At 45.4% G+C, this 23,157-nt stretch overlaps 1 protein-coding gene across 9 annotated transcripts in view; it reads right to left on the reverse strand.

Moving 5' to 3' along the window:
- Positions 1 to 23,157, reverse strand: part of GATAD2A (GATA zinc finger domain containing 2A) — a 92,528-nt gene that overhangs the window by 66,888 nt on the left and 2,483 nt on the right. For 2 of the 9 annotated variants that reach the window (XM_074350341.1, XM_074350339.1), the window contains exon 1: positions 13,326 to 13,521. The exons of 3 other annotated variants lie outside the window; for them this stretch is intronic. The gene's annotated coding sequence lies outside the window, so the exon portion shown is untranslated. Of the gene's footprint in view, positions 1 to 13,325; positions 13,528 to 23,157 lie in introns of those variants that run through there. 4 more of the 9 variants (XM_074350346.1, XM_074350344.1, XM_074350345.1 and 1 more) reach the window with 4 other exon arrangements.

A 23,157-nucleotide genomic window follows, 5' to 3' on the forward strand; every position in this document is an offset into this window, starting at 1 on the left:
CAGAGTTTTCCTTGCTGATAAGAGAGTCCAGTACTAAAACTGATGTGCCTTGAGAAAATTCAGAGAGGCTTCAAGATGGCAGAATAGAAGTATGGGAGCTCACCCTCTCCCACAAATATATCAAAAATACATCTACAAGTGGACCAATTCTCACAGAACACCTACTGAACTCTAGCAAAAGATCTTGTACAAGCGGAGCTATAAGAAAAATCTTCACCAAACCAGATAAGAAGAGAAAAAAGATAATATGGAAGGGACCTGCACCCATGGGAGGAAGTGGTGAAAGAGAAAAAGTGCCCTCACCCTGGGGAGCCCCCTCTCCAGTTGAGAGGTCAGCTGAGACACAAGAGGAGGGAAAAGAAAAAAAAAAAAAAAAAAAGACTGATGTGGCCGTGAGGTACAATGAAAATGTCACATGAATCTCTGCCTTAAAATAAGGTCTGAAGAAATCTGCAAGGACCACACAGGCTTGTGCTGTGCCCTCAGTGGGACTTTGCCTGTACCTGAGCATCAAGCCCAGAGTAAGCCAGGGGCCCCACAAAAGGAAGGACTCTGCCACACAAAGCCCATGTTCATCACGGACTGAAATGTCTTTCCTTCATTTGCACACACCAGAGTGGTTGTGTCAGGCTCAACTCCAGCCACTAGGTCCCGCACACACACGCAAGCACATACAGAGCCATCACACACGTGCACATGCACAAGCCCATGTGCACACACCAGGCTAGCATGCACTTTGTCCTCAAGGCAAATGTGCACTTCCACTGTCAGTTGTTGAGAAAGCAGACCACACATCCCAGAGAAATACTGTCTTAAGTGGGGTCAGGTTCTCAAGCAGCCCACAAAGTCCACCTCATCCCAATATCCTCAAAGCACAGTCCTGCCAGTACAAGCCAAAGCAAGCAGGACACCTCCTGGGAAGTCACCTCATATCCCAGGTTACCAGCCCTCTCTGCAAGGAAGCCGCAAGGCCAGCACAGGCCAAAAGGGGCAAGGAAGGAGAAAGAGGGGCAATGCCACAGGGGCAAGGGTGGGGGCATTCACTCACCCGGCCTTTACTGGGCCAGCCTTGCAGGGGACCCTCTGGCCTTCTCTAAGGCCCACCCTCCTGCCATGTTCTATCTCCAGCTGCCTCATACAGACCCAGGTCCTACCCAACCACCCAGCACCAAGATCCAGCCTGAGACCCAGGCCCCATAGGTCTGTCCCCAAGACCCGTGACACTACTGCTAGGGTGAGGGTTCAGGTTCAGGACTCCTTGTCAGTGTTTATCAGGCTTTGGTAGAACAGGGAGGGGAGGGCCTTACTCTTGAGAAAGCTCGTCAGAGGGGTGGTTACAGCTCAGTAAGTAGAGTGCCTGCTTGGCATGCAGGCCTGGGTTCAAACCCCAGTACCTTCATTAAAAAAAAAAGTAAATAAATAAATAGATGAACATAATCTCATCTCCACAAAAAAAGCTACTGCTAGGCACACAGATTCAAACCACCACAGAAAAGACTACTGACAATATCAGGAACATCCAGAGAATCATCTTTAACACACTGACAAGAGATTTTGTTACTAAAGGAGGGAAAGAAAAGTGCAACAGTGGCTAACAATTACTGAGTTCTTCATTTGGTGCCAAGTGTAGTGCCAGTACTTTACATGCTTGGTTTCATTTAATCCTTATGACCACAGAATGAGGTGCTACCAATGCTACCCACACTTCACACGGGGTACTACTATTCCCACTCACACTTCACACAGAGACTGCCACTGATGCCCACACTTGACAGATGAGAAAACTGAGGCTGAGAGAAGTCAAGGTGATTGGCCAGGGTCACAGGGTTAAGAAGTTAAATGGGGATCCAGACCCAGATAAGCCATCTCCCAGGCCCAGGCTCAAATCTGAACTAACACACCTTCCAGGACAACCTGACTCTGAAACCATCCTAAGGCTGGATCTTTCCAAAGACTCTGGAAAAACTTCCTAAAGCAAAGAGCAGCACACCCTCGATTCCTCTTCTAAGAGTACACTAAAACTTAGGCCTTTACTGAATTGCTGGAAACTTCCTGGAGGAGTGACCCTTGTTGTGCAAACCCTTTTCCCACGGACGAAACAGCAAATTCCATGACTCGTGTGCATCTTAACATTCTGTAAAAGACGCTAAAACCCTCAGAGGTTGACAAAGCACGTATTTCTGAGCCCCTAACTTGGAAGGGTACAAGCCAAGAGAAGGGGCTTAAAGGACCTGATCAACACAGCCAGCAGGGGGAAGTGGGGTGGGTAGATAAACTGGGAGTCTAGGATTAGCAGATACAAACTACTGTATATAAAATAGATAAACAAGGTCCTAATGTATAACACAGGGAACTACATTCAATACCTTGTAATAACCTATAATGAAAAAGAATATATATGTATAACTGAATCACTATGTTGTACACCAGAAACACAACACTGTAAATCAACAAAACTTCAATTAAACAAACAAACAAATAAACAAAACTGCCCCCAAGGCCAGAAAACAGGATCTTTTCATCTTCATTTCCAATGAGATGTACACACAAGCCAACCACACTCTTAGCATGCCACACAGCAAACTAGGGGTCCTTGGCAAGGAGCACATGCACAGACTTACTCTTTCCTTCCATTAGAACAGCAGAGCACTCACACATGGCGGGGAACAGAGCAGACACAGACCAGTGGGAAGAAGACAGATCCCCTGGCCACTGACACAGCCAAGAAGAGTGTAAGAACAGCGGAAGACACAAGGCCCAGGGGACGTGGAGCTTGGGGGACAGCCCAGGCCCTATAGGGATGGCTTCCTAAGGTGGGTAGTGGGCAGAGCATGTGCTGGCCCTCCCAGCTCTACATTATGAGGCACCAAGCTGCTGCCATCACCTAACTCACCTGATTCCTCGCTCCCACCCCTGGCTTCAAAATCAGGACCCTGATGATGTCTTGGTCATCACCAGGCAGATGTTAGTCTCAGACCCAAGTCATTTTTTTTCCCAAGTACCAAATCCCCAAGGCCCCTTTCCTTCCTGTGACAACCCCTCCCTACTCTCAACACCAGTACTGTCACTCAGCAGGACACCCACTTGTCTTCTCCCTGAATTCTGCCAGAAGAGCCAGGATCTGAAAACATTTGAGCAATGCATGAAGTAGGGAAACTTTCTCAAACTAGGAAGCAGCAGCTGTTGGAATAATTCATGTGGATGTTTCAGAGAGGCATCATAATCACTCTAGGTCTGTCTGAAAAAGTGTCCAAAACCTCAAGCTGGAAAATCCTCAGAATCTAGAAAATGTTGGTTACCAACCAGCTCCCAGGACACAGAAATTACATCGAGCCTCTTCCTGGTCCCTCTAATTGCCACAAAGCTCCTTCTCAGGCTAAGTTAAGGGCTATGTCCCTCTAATTTCCATCCATTTGTTACTACTTCATTCTTGTTCCAGAGCAGACCAAATTCATATATGAGATAGTCCCTCAGATATTTATTCTTTTGCCTGTTATTTATCAAACTTCCATCTAACACAAAGCACTATTAGTTTGGGGAAGAGGAAACACAAGGACAAATCAAGTTCTGCACCCAGCCTCCAGAGCCAGCTGAGATGTGCCAGGATCAAAGACATACCCCTCCAGTTCATGAGGGTCCTAGGTCCTGATGGTCACATAGGACCTCCACACCTCAACCCACTGTGTTCTCCCAGCCCAGGGAAACAGGGAGTAGCCATCAAGGGCCACAGGTTAGGCTATCTGACCAATACTCCCATTCTCCCAGGCAGTAGACACATCTCAGACCACCCTCTCCACGACTCAGCTCATCTCACCTTTGCTCAAACTCAGCATCCCTAAAACCAAAGACCCACTATCTCAGGACCTGTGTCACCTTCCAGTCCTCACTCAGCTGCCACCTCTCAGACATATTCCTGCCTACCCGTCCTCTTTCCCAGGGCATCTTGCCCTGTCTCGTGGTAAGACCCCCAAGGATAGGAATAGGCCATCTCACCCATCACCAGAACCCAGGGGCACAGCACAGGCCCAGCAGGGAAAGGACCCCAGTTGTTGGATAGACAGATGTCTTGTCCTCAGCCCTTGGTATCCAGTTAATCACCACCCAATCTCCACACACAGTGTCTCTGGCACCTGTCCCTGCCTTTCATTCCCTACCAGGCTAATTCAAGGCCATATTAGTTCATGCCTGCCTCTTATCAATGACCCTTTTACCTCACTGGCTTCCCTGACCAATTCAAACAGACATTCTCCTCCTCACTAATGTTGAGGGCTCTCCATGCTTTTAGGATGAGGTGTAAAGAGTCTTCCATTTAAGGTCATCAACAATAATCATTCCTCAACCTTATTTTCCACTAAGACTTTCCATAAACCCTGAGGTCCAGGAAGTTGATCCGCCAACTCCATCCCTTACTGACACTCCGGTGCAGGGAACTCCTTGTGAACAGTTTAGTCCAGCACGACAAACCTTCTTCACAGAATCTATGAACCCAAGACCAAGAAAAATCACCTCAGAATAGTGTGCATGGAGGGCACAAATCAGATGCCCCATCTTTCTCATGTCATGGCATGTAACAAAAATTATATTTGTACAATGCACTTCAGTTAAAATGAGGGCTACTCAAAGCCTGAGGAGCTGGCCTGGAGCTGGGACCACCTGGTCACAAGGACTTCTCTACATCCCTGCCACTCATCTCAGCCAGTTGGCTCAGAAGCTCTGCTTAGAGAATCACACAGCCAGCGTCTCCTACTCTGGTCATTCCATTGTGCGGTAATGAGAAGCCTGTGCTGCATTTCACTCCATGTGGCATCTATTGAGTAGTTTCTGCTCTTAAACATCAATGGGAGATAAACAACAAGTTCATACTGTACAGCACAAGGACCTATATTCAATATCTTACAGTAACTTATGGTGAAAAAGAATATGAGAACAAATGTATGTTCATGTATGACTGAAACGTTATGCTGCACACCAGAAATTGACACAACATTGTAAACTGCCTATACTTCTATAAAAATATTTTTTAAAAAAGTACACGCTCAGAAGATTTTTTTTTAATGTCAGTGGGTTAACTTTTTAAAATAGCTTTTTTAAAAAAAAAAGCCAACACTGGTTCAGTAGATTCAAAAGACTGGTTAAACTGATCAAAGTGACCCTAATTTTTCTAAGCAAGTTAAGTATCCTTCTCCCTTCTGCTATAAACCAAGGCAACAAAGTACACATGCTCCCACCATCTTAAACTTCACTTAAAAGGCCAGTGCATGTCTCTTATCTGCTCACCCAAAGCTGAGCACCTTCCCCAGGTGGTGACCTGTCCACTTTTGCTGCCATTTGTGGCAAGGTCACCTGATCTTACCTACAGAAAGCAAGAGGAACCTCTCCATCCTCCCTGAGAGGGTGAGTGGGTGCCTAATGGCACCAGCAGGAGGAAAGGCCTACCGGCCAATCCTGAGCCAAGATCCCAACTCACCAATGGGCCTCCTAGAACCCCTTCTCCACTCCCAACCCCCAATACTGTCTCTTCCAAAAACATGTTCAATTCCTCTAACCAGTTCTCTTGTGATATGGTTTAAGGACCACTTCAGCAAGCAGAACATACTCCCCTACATATAAAGAATATGTGAAAAATAACCTCCTTCAAAGCTTTTTAGCAGCTAGGTTATGCTGTTCTAGACTCACCCTTATCTGAGTGCTAAGGCCCTTCACTCTTGCCCTGAACTCTTGCACAGCTGACTATCAGAACCTGATACAGGATCTGACGTCTAGCCCATTCCACCTTATTTAATTTATACGGGTTGCTTTTTTGAATCCTGAAATGATCACCCAAAATGGTTCCCCTGAAGTTCAATAATAAGTGCCATTACTTTTTTTAATAGATGAGGAAAAGCAATTTAATGCTCTCAAAATTGAAAGCCATCACCCACTCCATTTCAGAACAGGAATTGAGTTTTGGGGGGGGGTTGTTTGTTTGTTTGTTTAAGGCAGCCCTGAGATTCCAGAACCAGCCCTGAGTGAAGAATTCCAGAATTCCTCACTGTGCCCTGACCCATCTTCACATTAGAAACACAACAATGACCCCAAAAGACAAGGCCCTGACAAGGAAACCTGCCAATGGACTACATAAATAAAGAGAAGAACCTAAAAACAAAAAATACTAAACTAACCAAGCCATGAAGAAATAAGAATGACAGAGATCAGACCACTCCAGGAGGGAACAGAGATCTATGTTCTCCTCCTCTGCAGGTCAACCCACAGTAGGCCACTCCTCCTCTCAGGCCTTAGTTTCCAGTTCGAAACATCAAGATACCCCGCTCATCTTGAAGTCTGTATGCTGCACGCTGGTTTCAACAAAACAGCACACACAAGCAAGCTAGCCAGCTCCAGGTGAATGTTAAACTTATCTGCTGCCCAAGGACCAAAAATGGTTACATTTCTAACGCTCTGCCTGACAAAATATAAATTGACAGTAAAGCTGCAATTACATTTCAATCTGGACTCAGTATGTTAACATCCTCGACCAAGAAAGTTTCAAAAGCAGACCAAGCAGTACCTACTACTGACACCTGAGGGTACTCTGGTGTCCTCAGACTTCAGCATCAGGAAATGTCACTTGTAAGGTTGAAAGAGACAATAAAAACTCAACAATAAAAAGTTAAAAAGTTTGGAGAGGGGAAGCAAAAGACAGATGACCCACATACAAAACTGCTGAGGTCAGCTAATTAAATAAAAGTGTTAAGGAAAACACTAATCAAACCCTCAAAATATCCCAGGGTTCCAGTGCATATAAGAGAATCCCAGGGAGGAATCTGACTCTAGAATCCTCTGAAAGAACCGCCTGCCATTGAAGGGGGTGGGCATTAACCCTTTACATGCACAATAGGAGATGAGAGAACAGAAAATGAAGCTCATGTGTTCGGTCAATAATATGCAAGTCCTGAGAACATTATAGGTCTGGGGTGACAGAACCAATTCAATCAATGCCTTCAAACCAAGAATTCAGTTTGCCTGTTCCTACTTTCCCCAAACCATTCGGCAACTGGGAAAAATGTGTTTCCTCTGAGGATGAATGAAGGTTGTAGCAGCAAAGTCTTAAGAACAGGCTGGCAGGGGGAGGGTATAGCTCAGTGGTAGAGCACATGCTTAGCATGCACCAGATCCTGGATTCAATCCCCAGTATCTCCGTTTAAAAAAATAGATAAATAAATGAATGAATGGATAAACCTATATACCTCCCCCTCCAAACAAAACAAACAAACAAAAGAACTGGCTGACAGATTGAACCTGCCCAAAATACACAAGAAAACTTAAAAATTTATTGCCACTGCTACAAAATCCCACCATACGGAAACTAAAGTGAAGATATTGGCCTGAAACCTACTCACCTCCAAGATTATGGTGAGCAGCTGCCTCTAAGGTAAGAATGTGTTGTCAAGTTTAACAGCTACTGACTCAAAGGCTAACAGCACTGAACAACTGGGATTGAAGGAAATGTTACATTGGGATTATATGTAGATTTAAGCCACAGGGTTTTTTCACTTCCTTTCTGGGATAACCTGACTGACCTTTTAAGGTCGAGATTTCCTTACAATGAGTCCTGAAGACCTCTAAATTGTTAGGCTGCGGTGCGATTTTATGATAAAGAAAATCTAGTTCCTCCATCTGAGTGATTCATTGTGTGTGACAACTGAGATGTAACACCCCAGGGGGATCATCATGTAGTTGTCTACTAGGGGGAGAAGGATTTTGTCTCAGAGGTGAATAGAGGAGCAAGGGCTAGGGTACCCCTGACTACTTTCAAATATTTCCCACTTGTCCTCACAGCCATCCCATGAAGTTAAAAATACAATCCCCATCTATGGATGGGAAAGCTGAAGCCAGGTGGCCAGGCAACCCACCCAAAGCTGAAGCGCAGTAAGCTGCAGTCAATGACAAAGCCAGACCTGTCAAATTCCCAAACTGGCTAGAGAGCTGTAAGTGCAAACGTGAAAAAAGGACAAGATTTGGGCCCAGAACTTCCCATTTGTCACTGCAAGCACCATCAAGCAATACACTTCCCATCCCTGGCCAGAGTCTATTCAAGGATAAAACCAGAGGTACAGGGGACCCTCTTGGTTCTCAAAGGCAGGACCCCATGAGAGAGCTGCCTGGCAAACATATTCCCATCTTACAGATGGAGGGGCTCTCCCTGAAAGTCAGAATGTGGGGCTCAGCAAGCCCCAGGTCAGGAAAAGGGGCTGTGGCTCCTTTGCCCTGGTGAGGCATCACCAACCCAGCCATTCTGTATCTCTAGGGAGGTGCTAAGGCTGGTGGCAAAAACATTCATAGTCTGACATCAGAAAGGCTAGGGCCCAATGCCAGCTGTAGAAAAATCAGCAAAGTGATCCTGGCAAGTATTACCCTCTGTAAGGACTTCATCTTCCATCTGAAATGTGGGGAAAGGCTGTGGCTCCAAGGGACACAGAGCAGACAGTGATAGTTTCTCCCACGGAGATGCTCCACACAAGAGAAGCAGAGCAGTCATTCATGCTTTGGGGCTCTGCCTCCTCTATTCTAGTCACGATGCTACACTCACTGAACTCCAGTTTACTGAGCAGGTACACACACTAGGTGCTGTGCTATGTCACTTGCATTTATTATCTCACTCCCAACTCTTGTCATTCAATGTAGACATTACTATTCCCTTTTTAGAAATGGGAAACAGAAGGCAAGGTTCACTAAGGTCAAGTCGTAAGCAAGTGGCCGGGTGGAGCTCACTCACACCCAACCTAAGGCAAAGCCTGAGCTGGCCCACAACACCACTCTAGGGACCTGCTGCCTGGGAACAGGCCCACAGCCCCACCTGGCAAACAGCAGCAGGCACTGGATGTGGAACAACCTCCCAGGCACCAGGAGGAGCTGGTTGGCCACTATAATGCAGCAGGAGTTTTTTAAGTGTGCCCAAAGGCATTACCTCATTTAGGATTAATTATGTTTGAAGGTTCAAATCAAAAGACCTGGCCAGCAAGGCGGGTCAAGTAGTGTCACGTCTAGAGATGGAATTGCAGGAGGAATGGCAAAAAGGTTCTTCAACCACAAACAAATGAAGACCTTCTCCCCAGTCCCCCGTGCTGCCTCTGCCTCCACCCTCTCTGCCCTCAGTTGCAGCTGCACCTGTCTATCTTTGAGGCCAAGCAGCCTCAAAGTCTTATAGCCTCTATCCTTCCCCCAGAGTCCTGCCTCAACTTGCTGGGAGCCCCCTTTCAGGTACAACCCATCCCCTGCCAGCACATTCTACCTTAGATGCTGGCCTCTGTTCCTTGGACAGATATCAAGTCCTCAGTCCTTTTATGTAAGGAATCCACGAACTGGGAATCAGGAGAACAGGAAAGCAAGGCCTCTGACAAACTCACCTGTGAAACAAGTACCTTTGGGAAGATAAAGAGAGAGAAAGTGGGTGCAGCACACTGAAGCTGCAAGGACCCTTTCCCACATACCCTGGAGGGTTCCCAGATGATTCCCAGTCACTTCCTAGGGCTACTTGCAGGTATTTAATTAGAGTAAGTTCCTTTGTCTTCTAAAAGACTAACCTACATTTTCATCAGACAAAAAGAGGTCACAAATACAGCCTAAAAAGCGAGGGGAGGGGCAAGAAGCCCGTGGTCTGACATTCCTCTTGACTAAAATGTCCTGGATCATGTTTGCTGGAATCCACAAGTATGCAAGATCTGTCCCCAGCTGGTACTTTTGTTTCTAATAACACCATCTCACTATTTCCACCTCACTGCCACCACTTCAGGTCCCTTGTCTTTTTTTTTTTTTTTTAACTCAACTGTCTTAACATGTTACCTTCCTAATTCAAGGCAAAGATATAGCTTTGCATAGTTAGCACCTGAAACAAGTTTCATTACCTGAAAGAATAGCAATCTGAGGCCAGATTATCTAACTCACCTCCTAAAACAGTTCAGATAACTCAAGAGCATCCATTCTAACAAACAACGACACTTAGCAGGCAGCACAATTCTGTAAGCCTCCAACTATGACACTGCCAACTCGTTCTTCTGGTTCTGCCACACTTCCCGACCTGACACTTGTTACAAGCAAATCCCAACGATGCTCTATTACCCCCAGGACAACTGCTCATAAAGACCTCACCTACTCACCTATTTCATAATCTTCCTAGTTTTCTACAGCGAGCATAAATTAACTCAATTATCAGGGGGAAAAAAATAAGCCTAAGGAAAATAGCCTTGTCCGTTCCATTTGATGGCACAGAAACATCCCAACTCCAAACAGGCAGTTTTGTCCAGACAATCATTTGAGTTGCCCACGCTTTCAGAGATTAGCACACCAACAGTCCTTAAATGGATTCAGGGAAATTGACACATTCAAGACCTTGCAGGTCATTCTTGATTTTCTCCCGAGAATGAAACACCAGAAAAAAATGCCAACATTTCAGAAAGGCTTCGCTACTTCCCCACTCACGTCCTTCAGGTGCATCTTTCAGTCCTCTGCTATCTAAGGTCTATGAGGTCCTAGTTATGATCCCCAACACTTCCTCACGGCACCAGTCCCTGCTTTATCCTCTTCAATGGGGTCCCACTACTCTCAAGGTAAATTCCAGACCCCCTCAGCCCTGGGGGACTGACTGCCTGTTTGTCTCTCTCTGCTTCAAATACACTAATCTTCCTTCAGTCCCAAGCACTCTCTCTGCCGGAAACGCTCTCCCTTTTCTCTTTAACCTATTTAGTTCCTACACATCCTCTGATCCCAGTTGAAGGCCCCCCTCAAGTCTTGCTCACCAGGTCACAGTGTCCTCTCTCCTTGGCCTTTGTAAGTTTCCCCAAGTTTATGAGATTAGTTATGACTTCTCTCCCACTAATCTCACAGCAAACTCCACTGAGCACCGGAGGCACAGTACTCACACTTACATTTATTGAATAAATCAATCCAGAAATCACTACTTGCAACACCAGAAATTCACAAAATAAATGATGCAAAACAAGTGAGAATTACTGAAGAATTGAGAATTGGAGTCTTTAAAATGTTTTATTACAGAAATAAACAATGTTCCTTGACTTTTAAAAAATCAGAAAATAGAGATACCAAAAAGTTTAATCAAAACACAAAAACAAATAAACAAACAAAAACCCTACTGCTAACCCTAATCCAAAGATTTTGTTGTTGACATGTTGGTACAAATCCTTCCAGGATTTTTTCTACCAAGAGCAGCATTACTTCTTTCCTCACTATCAAAATATAAGATTGTAGGACATGCCGAATGATACTGCATTAATAGAGATGACTTGACATTAACAAAAAAATGATGTCATCTGAATGGAAATAACAATGCATCCAAATCATTAATACAGAAGCCATCCCATTCTCTACACCATATCCAAGATGAGAGGCAATCCTCTGTAAAAACAGCTTCAGAATTTTAGGGGACAAACAGAAGATGAAAGATGAAGAGTGGAGGGAGTATGTAAGAAGAGGGTCTAGTAAATCACTCTCAAAATCCCCAATCTAAACTGCTTCCTAGAAAAGGGCCAATTTTTCTGAGTTGTAGGCTATGGAAGCAAAGCAAAGGAGTGACTTTGTGGCTTGGTTCTTAAAAGTCAGCTGTTATAACTCTGCTCTCTGAGGACAAAACAGGGCTAGAAATGGTGTCACCAGGTCATTCCCCAACTCCAAGGAGAGGTGCACTGGAGCCTGGACAAGTAAATGTCCCTCTGTTTTAGGAGCCCTCAGGAAATACTCACACCTTGGGCTCGCAAACAGGAGCATTCTTGGGCTCTGTTGCCCCGCAGGGAAGACGCAAGCCCAGCTCTGCCTCTCCACTACTCAGCAATCTTGGGCAAGCAGCCTGGCCTTCAGAAGCCTCAGTTTCCTCATCTATAAAGTGGGGACTATACTTTCCCCTCCCACTGGATTGCTAGGGGCACTGAAATATGTCTATGCATTGAGCTTGACACATAGTAGGCACTAGAATCCAGACCAGTATGATCTACTAGCTTTCCACCACAGCTTGCTGTCAGATCTAACAAGCTACTGATCTTGATGTACTGATCTGGTGCCAGTAAACATTATTTCATACAATCTAACTTAAAAGAAAACTTGTAACCACTACCAGAAGAAAAAGAACATCAAAAGGACAATAGGTCCAAGACTGAAGCAACTACACACAAGGCTGATTGTCCCTTCGTTTCTCTGTGCTACCACAGCCAGAAGGTGTCACTGTGTGAAATGGACACACAGAACCAGAGACTTAACCAGTACTGTGTACTCCAAGAAAACTGAGAGAAGTAAAAGGGTGAGGAAGAGAGAAAATTAAAGGCTCAAGTGACTCACTCGGACTTTGATCTAAAGAATCCAAAGCTCTTACGATAAGAATGAACTACACACCTAAAGGTGTAGGGCCAAATACACAAAATTAAGCAGTCCTTGCAAAACTCCCAGGGTAGGGCAGAAACGTGCACCTAAGGTGTCATCGAATTCCTAAAGGAGGGGTCCTCATTCATTTCTGGGTCCCAGTGTATGCGCAAACACCAAGTGTCAGTCACACTCTAAGCTTGGGCCCTGCCCATAAGCCTTTCCTTGTTGAAGTGATCAATTCCGATTCTTGGCAATAATCCCTTTAAAAGGCCAGCTGCTGCTGTCTAGTCACTGATGCCGACCCGTTCCAGGTGGGAAAAAGGAAATCAATACAGCCACCGCCTAGATGGGGAGGCAAATTTAAAGTGTAAGGCCCTGTGAAAGGCTGGAACCCAGAGAGGGGGAAGGGTCCCAGGGCTCCAGGGGGTCAGGCAGGAAGGGCGCGAGCGGGGGGGAGGGCTGGCCCTGCAGGCGTGGGCGCGCGGGGACTCTTATTCTGACACGGGATCCGCAGCCGCCGTCGCCGTCGCCGCGGGGTTCAGCGCCGCGGCCCGGCCCGCCCGCGACCCCCGCCTCCCTCCCGGGACCCCCGCCCCGCGCGCCCACGTGCCGCCGCCCCCCCGCGCGTCCCGGCCTCTGAGAAGCGGCGCCTCGCGGCCCGGCCCCTCCCCCGGCCCCGAAGGAAACGCAGGAGGTAGAGCGGCGACGCCGCGACTTTCCGGGACCCCCGCCCGGCCCGGCCCCCACGTGCCCGGTCGGCGTCGGAGCGCGGAACTTTCCGGGGAAGCGCGAGGAAGGCGCTCCCTGAATACAAGGAGTAGAACTCGCTCGCTCTCACTTTTCCATGTTCACACAGGGGTCTCTCACAGCCCCCCGACCCTCCGACCCTGGGCCGCCCCCGCCGCTCCACTATCCACTGCCCGACCCCGACCCCGACCCCGGCCCCCGCCCCCCGCCAAGTTTGGTCCGGAACTTACCGGGCCGCGGGCCGGCCGGGCCCTAGAGCAGAGCGCGGGTTCAAGGGGCCGCGGGGCCGGGGTCGGGGTCGCCTGCGGGGCCGGGCGGCCGAGGGGCCGGGGGCGCCGGGCCGCGCGCGCTCGCTCCGCCTGTGGGGCCGCCCGGGCCCGCGGCGCTCGCTCCGCCGGTCCGCCCGCCCGCCCGCGCCGCCGGCCAGATAATGCGCCCCTCGGCCGCACACATGGAGCCCGGCGCCGGCGTCACCGCCCGGGACATGCGCACCAGGTCAGCGCGCCCGGCCCGCGGCCCCCAAAACACCGGGGAGCTCTTAAAGGCGACGCCGCCCGCCCGCGCCCGGCTGGGCGGGGCCAGGCGGTTGGAGGGCGGGGCCTGGCGATGTGGGCGGGGTCGTGTTGGCCGGCACCGCCCCGGAAGCACCGCCCCTCCTGATCGCGCCCCACTGGACGCCAGACCCCGTGCGTCGGTTTCCCACGCGGGCTCCGGCGGGCTCCTGCCGCAGGGCCAAGGGGTCGTCGCCAGCTCTCCCGCGGCAGAGCAGGGCGGGCCGCGCCCAGGGCTGACTCACGACGCGCTCACTACTGACCTCGCTCCAACTGAGCTGCGAGACCTCAAGCAACTTGGCTGCTTCTGAAAACCAAAATCAGAATGCCACCCCCTCGGGGTCGTCACACAGAAGTTCCATTCCAGGGGATCAGCTAAGCCATCACTTATCCAGCGCAGGGAAGAGAGTTCTACAAAGTAAGATCCAGACCCACTCACTGAAAAGACACTTGGGGGATGACTGCTCTCCCTCTCTAGTTACCTCCCAATCTGCCTCTGGGAGAAGGTGAAACCTCCCAAGAAAACAAATCTGTACCCTTCCCTCTCCAGTGACTTGGCGGAAACACAGTCTGACCTAAGAGAGGATGGGCTTTGGAGATGTTAAACTACATAAAACAAAACACAATTTTAATAGGGAAAATAAAATATCTAGTATCACAAGAAGGCTCTCAATATCAAGATTAGGTTCTGAAGAATCACCAAAAAGGTCCTTTCCACGTTCTTTTACAGTGTTAAAACAAATAATTCATAATGAGACACCTAGAATCCTAAATAGCGGCTTTTAATTTTTATAACACATCCTAATACATATTCATACAAATGAAACAAGTTTCATCAAACATACGTTTACCACTTGCAATGTAGTGATATTTTCTATTTCATTTTTAAAAAGAGAATGTAATTCTGACCCACAATTGGTCTTGACCCCAAACTTTAAAAACAATGTAGAGTAAGTTTTACAAATAAAATTTTCTGCTATGAGCCCCCACCCCAGAAAGAAGTTCCAAAAAATCCCATTTTAATTGTGTTGAGTTCCACACCTAATTGGCAACTTTTTGTCATTGATTCCACCCCCTACTACACCCCCAAAATCTTCCAACAGCTTAGTGCCAACATCTGGCATGCCTTCCCCAAGGCTAAAAGAGAAGCATTCCTCAAGGGAAAAATGATACAAAATACAAATTGTTGACCCCCAAACACCTTCCCTGACCCAGTTTTGTCAACAGTTTGCTTTGCTACAAAGAAATTCAAATGTACAAATTCAAAAACCAAACAAAAAAGTCTTATTCTCAAACAGGTGACCTAGTATAGGAATGTAGGAAGCTCCCTGATCCCATATGCAAAGATAGGTTAAAGCAAATATCCATGATTTTCATTCTAATTCAGCAGCTGTACATTTTGAGAACTGCTTTATGCTAGGACGATTAATCAGATGATGTATATTAAAGCAATACAAGCAAAATATTACCTCACTGCTCCTCACCTGGGTCTTGATTAATGCCAACTTAATTAACTACAAACAGAGCAAAGTGTGGTCAGGTGGGAGACCCAAGACTTGAGATTGACGTAGGGATTCCAGAGACTGAGCTTGCAAACCCTGTGCGAGTTCACCAAGATGACAACCATCCTGTTTTAAAGAGGGAGGCATCAGCTGTGACATATTAATGACACACCCTCGTGGACTGAGGTGTGCACTGGTGACAGGTGGGCTGCTCCAGAGGACAGTGCCAACATCAGCTGGAAAAGCAGGGGTGAGGGTGGGGTGAAATAGTTGGACTTTATTTTTGTGATAGGAAGAGAGGGCCAAGTGTGTAGATGGAAAAAACCATAGTGAATCCATACCTTTGGGGTCCCTGATGCTCAGGTAGGTGAAAGCTGAGGCTGCTTGGCTTAAAGACCTTGCTGCCTCAGTGCCTAGTACCAGACTAAACAGCAAATAGTTCAGCTGGGTGATTATGAAATATGATGCAATCATCTTCAGATGCCATTCTAAAACTGAAGAAACTCTAATTAAGAGACAACTAGGACAAGAACCATGTTTCTCTTGAAGTTTTCCCTCTGCCTTAAGAACAAGGCAGTCAATTAATACTTATGGATACCAGTTAATATAATCCTTTAAAAACACTTCTGTTACTAAGTTAAACAAAACTTCCTGCCAAATTCACTTCATATCCTTTAGACCAAATCCTTGTTAGCAATAGGCAAACCTCCTTCCACCCTAACCACGGCAGAAATACACTAATTATCTTTCTAATATTATCTATTAGATAAACTTTTAAACATCATCTGAGCTAATTCTTCTACAACAGAGGGATTGAAGAAAACAAATTTGGGCCAAATTCAATGTTCATGTCCTCTTTTATAAAGCAGAAATTGGTCCACAGTAGTGTGAAACTGACTGAAAAACAGTAGCATCACCTATTGCATGTTTAAGGTACTGTACTTTTTGGTTTTAATCAGAAATTTTCTTTAAGGTTTCTTTCTGGTGGACAAAATTTAAGATGTCTTATGTGAAAACACTGATCGAGAAGAACTGTCTAAAAGACCACTCATCCCAAGGGTTTTGAGGCTGGGGAGCCTGCAGGTACCAGCCCCAGAAGTTCACAAGCTGGTGGCACAGAAAGACTTAGAATGATTTCAATGTAGGAGATGCATTCATAGGAAAGATAGGAATGACAGAGGAAGGGGCTGCTCCCCTGCCTGAGGAGGAGTCTGGGAAATCTCTATGGATGTGACGTTTGAGCCATCTCTTAATGGATGAACATCCCAGGCATCCAGAACAGCAGAGACAAGGACCAGAACTGGCTACTCCCGGAGTGTGAGGGCTTTAGGGCAGAAAAGGCTGAAAAGGGATGGATTCATTATCCTTTAAACTTTCTAGATGGCTTTCTCTCTCAGAACACAGAATGATCTGTCAACCACTTATTAAATTTACAAGATAAGCAGACCTAGTTATGTAGACTTTAACCAATTTTTAGATTTCTAATATCAAACAATGATATTAGGCTCCCATTTGTTTTCTGATACTCTCCAAGGAATAAACAGGTTGTTCACTCAAAAGTGTACCATGTTAAAATTTTTTTTAAAAAGGGATCCTTATGAAGAAAAGCACTGACTGCTTTCCATGCTTCACATTTTTAGTACTCTGAAGTCTAAAACTGTTTTCATTGAGTTTAGGGACAATGTAATCACAATCTCTAAAAGAGGATTATTTTACAGTTTCTTATTTCACCCCAAATTCACACTCAGATGTTGAGATTACAATGCAATTGGATGGGAAAGAAAAAGATTCATTTCTATATGAATTTTATTTCCTTAGAACTTTGATATTTTTGGTACTTTTTTTAGGATCAGGATATAGTTAAAGGGGCTATGCCTTATGAAAAATACAATACTCCCAACACTACGGCTGCTGCAACAAATGTCAATTTTTTTAATCACAACATTTTTACACTAGATCAGGAGTTTTGGGGGGACAGGTCAGCACCAGTTTGCCCCATCCCTGTCGTGTATGCAGAAAAGTTCTCTGAAACATAGCTCTCTAGAGATGAGCCACTTTGTCAACATGTGTTTGTTTTAAGTATCTTTTCTAACCACGATTCTAAACACTTAGTGTCAATGCAACATGGAGTTCAGGCTCCATCTGCAGTTAGTCTCTGTGTAGCCATGATAACACACTATTACAGGGTTCTGAGCACAGATGCTTCCCTAAAGGGTTAAATACAGACTGCTCAGAAGTATCATTGTGAACCGGAAGTGTATCTCCCATTCTGTCTTCATCTGCATGTGTCACCAGTTGGCAAGGAATATCTCTTTTGTGTCTATACATGGCTTACAAAAAAAAAAAAAATGCACACCTAATTTAGATCAATTTTAAGTCTTTGAAAAGTTAGCAAGTGAACCATGTTTTCTATGAATTAAAGAATTAAAATGAAAAAAAAAAATCAGAAAACCACCAGAAAAAAAATGCTACATGACAGTCAAGTCTAAAGATCAACCTATTCAAACCTGCTTAGCAAAGAGTGTTAGTCACATCATCGGTCTGCTAATAAACATCCTTGGTTTAGACATGAAGGAAAATATGTTTTAAAAACCTGGTATCCAATTCATACCACCCTCCCCAGTTATTAAATGGCAGATCTTCCAAATGATATAGGAAGGAGGAAAACATTTCTCCCCGAAGTCTTCCTAATAGGAAGAGTACTCCCTCCTCTACTGGTGCCCAGTATTTCACTATAGAAAATACAGGAGGCGGGTCTTTCTAGTTTTCTCCTTTACCGCTTGATAACAGGCCTACAATTTTACCAACTCCTGGTTTGGGAGCAGTAAGATCTTTATTTCAAATCTAGGTCAAAAGTCAATCTTCAATAGAGATACTTTAAGAGGTTAAATAAGAATTTGAAAGATTTATAAATATAAATACAAATATAAAGCCTAAACCTTGAAAATGTCATGCAAGTTTAAAAAAAATCATTCTGCTGTGTTAAGAATTTCAGACCAGCTTAAACGACAATTCTCAAAGGAAAAATATTCAGCAGCCCCCTTATCTGTTCTCTGGAAGTTCCTTAGGAGATTAAACTCCATGTTGACCTCATACAGAGTCTACATGGTCTGATTTCACTGGTCATCATTGGTTTCTGATTGAAAATGCTTATTCAGAGCTTAATTTAGATATTATTTTAATTTACTTGGGGGGACATTATTTTAATTTGAATTCAATTTTGAATCCTACTATGGCGTATTTTATAAGACTCTCTACTTCTAAAGGTAACTTTGGGCTTTTCTTGCCAAAGGTGCTCAGTTCAAACTCTGACTTTTACATGAGAAAAACTCCTCAGATCAAGGGAACTCACCAGGCTGTTTTTCTCCTCTAGGTCCCTGACCGTGCCCATGCTGTTCCTCTTCTGGGAGTGCCTAGCCACCTAACAAGTAGCTCTCCCCACCGCCCTTTCCTTTGCAGGTTCTCCAAATAGTCCCTCCTTCCCCAATCCAACTGCAGCATTTTGCTGCACTTACCAGTTCATGAACCTGTCTTTTCCTGGTAGCATATGAGTTTCTGTGTCCAGCCAAGTGCCTGACCCTTGGCAAGGTAAATGAGTATTTGCCAGCAGTGGCAGTATAAGGCTACAACGAACTAAGGGAACATACTGAGAAAAATCAGCCAATCCAAGAACCTCTAGATCGTCCCTCAGTCATAAATAGCAGCCTGTGGCCCCAGTGCAGACCAATCTGCTCTTGGGCAGTATTAACTGCCATAGATAGCTATCCAAACTTGGGTGCCAACCTCAAGAGGGACAGTCAGCCTTGTTATGATTCTGTAACAACTACCTTTACTAGGCACCTACAGCAATCCAGCCATTTGCCTGGTGTTTACCATCACCATCTCACAAATGAGGAAACTGAGGCTCAAAGAGGTTAGGCCACTTGCAGTTAGGCCACCTTCCTGAGGTCACTAAGCAAGCAAGTGGCGGAATCTGGCTCTCTGGCTCTTAAGTTTCTACTGCACACAGGGCCTCCCATGGTACTTTTACAAAGCAACAAAGACAACAGCAAACAGTCTTTAAGAGCACACTCCTGCAGAAGGACTTATCTACTGTCTGCTTCCTTAAATTCTATACACATCTTCAGAACAGCCCTCTGCAGGCATGCTCCTGCAGGGAACGTTGTGATAATACAATAGGAAACCATCCCATTAACCACCCTGCCAGATAGTCCTGAATTTGTGGGTACATTAGCTGAACCCCCAGAACTGCTAAGTGCAGGTCCACTGGTGGCTCCCAGCTCTGACGAAGCAGCTTACTGAGCAAAAAGTGAAAACCTGAATGAGCTGGAGCCCAACAACCCAGCCTGGAGGGCGGGGAACAGGAAGTGAAGAGAGAGCAAGCATCTACTTCCCAAAGGCAGCAGAGCCCAGAGGTGGGAGCCTGGTCACGTGTACACTGCATTACTTGTCCACGCCCACTTCCGGCCTGGGCCTTCCTCTTCACCTCAGGAGTCAGTACTTGGGTAGAAGGAAAGAAAAAGAAGAGACTGCCAGAAACTCTCCTTATAATATGCTCCCTCTCTCCTGGAGCCTGGGTCCTGAATGAGTATCCACCCTTGCTCTCTGGCTCCACCCTTCACAAGTGCACTTACTCACTTACTTAAGAGAAGCACCAGTCACACAGTTAACCTATGTGGACTAACATCAAATCCGGCCAAAACATAGGAAAGTCAATATAGCAGGTCCCCAGTCCCAGTACCAGAGGGAACACTTAAGCAGAGGAAACTCTGTGCAACTCTTTTTTTTTTTTTTTTTTTTAAGATTTCAAATAAGGTGGGAAGGGCTTTTAGAGCTGTTTATCTCTTTGCATAATACACACTGCCATGAAGAAATGCCACAGGATTCCAAAAACACACTGCCACCAACTTCAAGAAAAAGCAAAGCTGAAAATGCTCCTGGCAATAACCATTCCAGACTCTCTCTTATTTCTCCAAGACCACAGTCAGTCATCCTGGATCAACTGGTGCCAACAGCCAACAATCAACCAGGAAAACACCATAATTTTTGCTTCCTTTCAGAGGGAGGAAACAGAAGAAAGGAACTCTAGTGAAGAAATTAGAAGAGTAATAGGTTTCACTTCCAAACCTCCAAGAAACTCCACCCCAAGTTCCAAACATCCAGGGATATTCCCAAAGAAGTTCTGAGATATTCTTTCATTCGTTTGTTTACTTACTTGGGATGTAAGCTCCCTGAGGGCTGACTGCCACTGTCCAGCTCTCTGCTAGGCCCCCAGCTGAGCATGTTGTGCCTGGTGCATCACTGGCACGCAGACATTTATTGCTGAATTATTTGCTGGCACAGGAAGTTACATGAGCCAGAAGATTTAACATTTTCTATTTTTCAATCCAATTTAAGTTGCATTAAAAAAAAAAACTATCTTATGGCTACACAGAAAAATCTGTGGTAAGTAAAGCCCTTACTTGAGTGTTCAAATGTCCCTTACAGGCCAGTTTGGAGGGATAAATTCATATTCAAAAGATGCATCAGTATAAATAAAGACAGCCGGGCTGCAGAGAGGATAAAGCCAAACTTAATACTAGGAACTGAAAATAACAACATCCATTTATTTGGATGGAACAACTCCACAGAGTAGTTATTTCCCAATTCCAAAAGAGGTCAACTTCTTTCTTATCATCAAAATCCCACAGGGATTTAATGCCCCAAGTGCTGTCTCCAACAGGAAGGAAACCCTGACTTCCCTAGCTATTTCAGTTATATAAATCAACAGTTTATCGTCCCAAGTTAGAAGTTGAGCAGTAGTGTTGGGACCCACAGGCCTTTTAGAGCTGCCCACCAACGGATAACCACGTTACATTACATCTAATAAATGTACCTAGATCAATATCATTTCTAACTATCCAAGGGTTTTTATTGCTGTAAGGATCTTTCAATTCAAAAAAAAAAAGTTTAAAAAACTTCCTGTTAGATAAAAGAGACTCGGTGGTGGCGCCACCATCCACCAGAGTGAAGTCTGTGGTGCACAAGAGATACAGCATAATTTCAAAAGGGATAATAATCCCTTTAAAGTTGTTTACCTTATGATTTATATTTTAAAAATAATAAACTTTGCTCCTTTCCTATACAATGGAATAAATGTCTTTAAAAGAATTAAGATTATACAATGGAATAAATGCCTTTAAACGAATTAACATTTATTTCAGATTGGCAGATACTTCTTGGGCTCAATAGTAAACTCAGTGTGTGTGTGTGTGTGTGTGAGAGAGAGAGAGAGAGAGAGAGAGAGAGAGCGAGAGAGCGAGAGCGAGAGGAATATTTTAAGGGGTGGGGGAAAGATCTTTTCTTCAAACTTGGGAGTGGTGCAGTGAAAGCCTTAACAGATTTTTCACCCACTATTTCCCCCTACCTCCAAAGTGTTAGCTATCAGGGGCAAGTGACATCTGTCCCCACATGAGTAAGTGAAAAGGGCTGGGCCCAACTCACCAGCCATGATGGGCTTTCACTAATTGCTAAGAAAGAACCCTCTTAAAAAAAAAGCAAAAAAAAGTGTCCTGCCCTCCCCAGCCCCCACCCCCAGAGGTTAAGTTAGCATCTTCACAGCTCTCTGGATCCTTGAGACCTCAAGGTGAATTCTGATTTCCTCATGGTCACTAAGCCACAAACTCAATGTACTATTATTGTGTGGCAAAAAATGACTTTGTCCATCACTTTCCCAGTCTTTTATCCCCAAATCCGATCTGCTACCCTAAAAGAATGGTTCTTCTTTCAAGGTTCTAATGTGTAAGAAGAGATCACTCACCAGGTCATTGCTGCATATCACTCACTCAAGCAGTCCCAAAATATGGATATTTAGGTTTATGGTTCACTTTCTTTTTTCTTCCCACAATTCAAGTTCACTGTTATCTTCTATTTTGCCTGTGATCTAATTATAGCAATACATCTCCTTGGCCTTAACTCAGACATTACCCCATTTTACAGAGGGAGGAAGCAAGGCCAAAGCAAACACAAACCCTTGCCACATAGCAAATCCATCTCACGTCTGCCATTCTGAACACAGAAAAATGTTACTAGACCCAGGTGGGCAGTGGGTTTTTCAAGAGACATATCAAGTTTCTTTCTCTTTGCTCTTAGGGCATATCTAGCTTGGCAAAATGTCAAGTGCTTCCTGCTCTGGGAGTCCAGGCCAGAACCCTAATCTTCTGAGCACAACAATCAACCTTTACTGCACACCAACCATGTGCTAGGCACTGTGCTGGCTGCCTCCTGTTCATTATCTCAGATTCATTCATTCACACGTCTACGAAGCACTTCCCATCTGCAGGCGCCTTCACACACATTCATGGAAATGTGACCCCCTCAAGTATTTAGTAACATGACAATCTTGTGCTGTAACTTATCCAAGGCCACATGGCTAGGAAGAACAGACCCAGAAACTGAATCAGGTCCTTCTGACTTCAAAGATCCCCCTTCCCTAACAGCCCACCATGCTAGTCCTAATGGTTTCATTTCAAATCATAAATATGTGCCAGCACTTCTCTACCCTGTCACAAGGCACCTTAAGCCCTGAGCTCCCCCACCATCTTTCCCCTTCCCCTCAGGGCAGTGCCTACAGCTGACCAGGAAGAGGCGGTAGAAGAGCAACCAGGTCTGAAGCAGCTTCCTGCCTGGACTTGACTACCCCAGGAGCAGAGGGCCCAGGAAACTCTCCAAGCACTTCTCCACAGAAGAAAATAGCTCGAGTTGAAACTTGTGTCCACATGGTCCACCGACAGATTTAGAACTCAAATTATAGCCTCGGCAGGAGTCTTCATAAAGGACTCAAATTAAGCAAGACCCAGATGGAAATGAACAGGAGAGAGACAGCCTTAAGTCAAACTGTAAAGTGACCTGCAGTTCTAGCAGAGTCAGAGGGAGGAACTTGTTGAAACGCTAAACTAAACAGAAGTTTAGCCTCTATTTCAGAACTCCACTTCAGGAACATTCTCCCCACGTTTTTAGCCTGAGACTTG

This window comes from Camelus bactrianus, chromosome 22 (genome assembly GCF_048773025.1).
Source record: "Camelus bactrianus isolate YW-2024 breed Bactrian camel chromosome 22, ASM4877302v1, whole genome shotgun sequence".
In the NCBI taxonomy this organism is placed as follows: Eukaryota; Metazoa; Chordata; class Mammalia; order Artiodactyla; family Camelidae; genus Camelus; species Camelus bactrianus.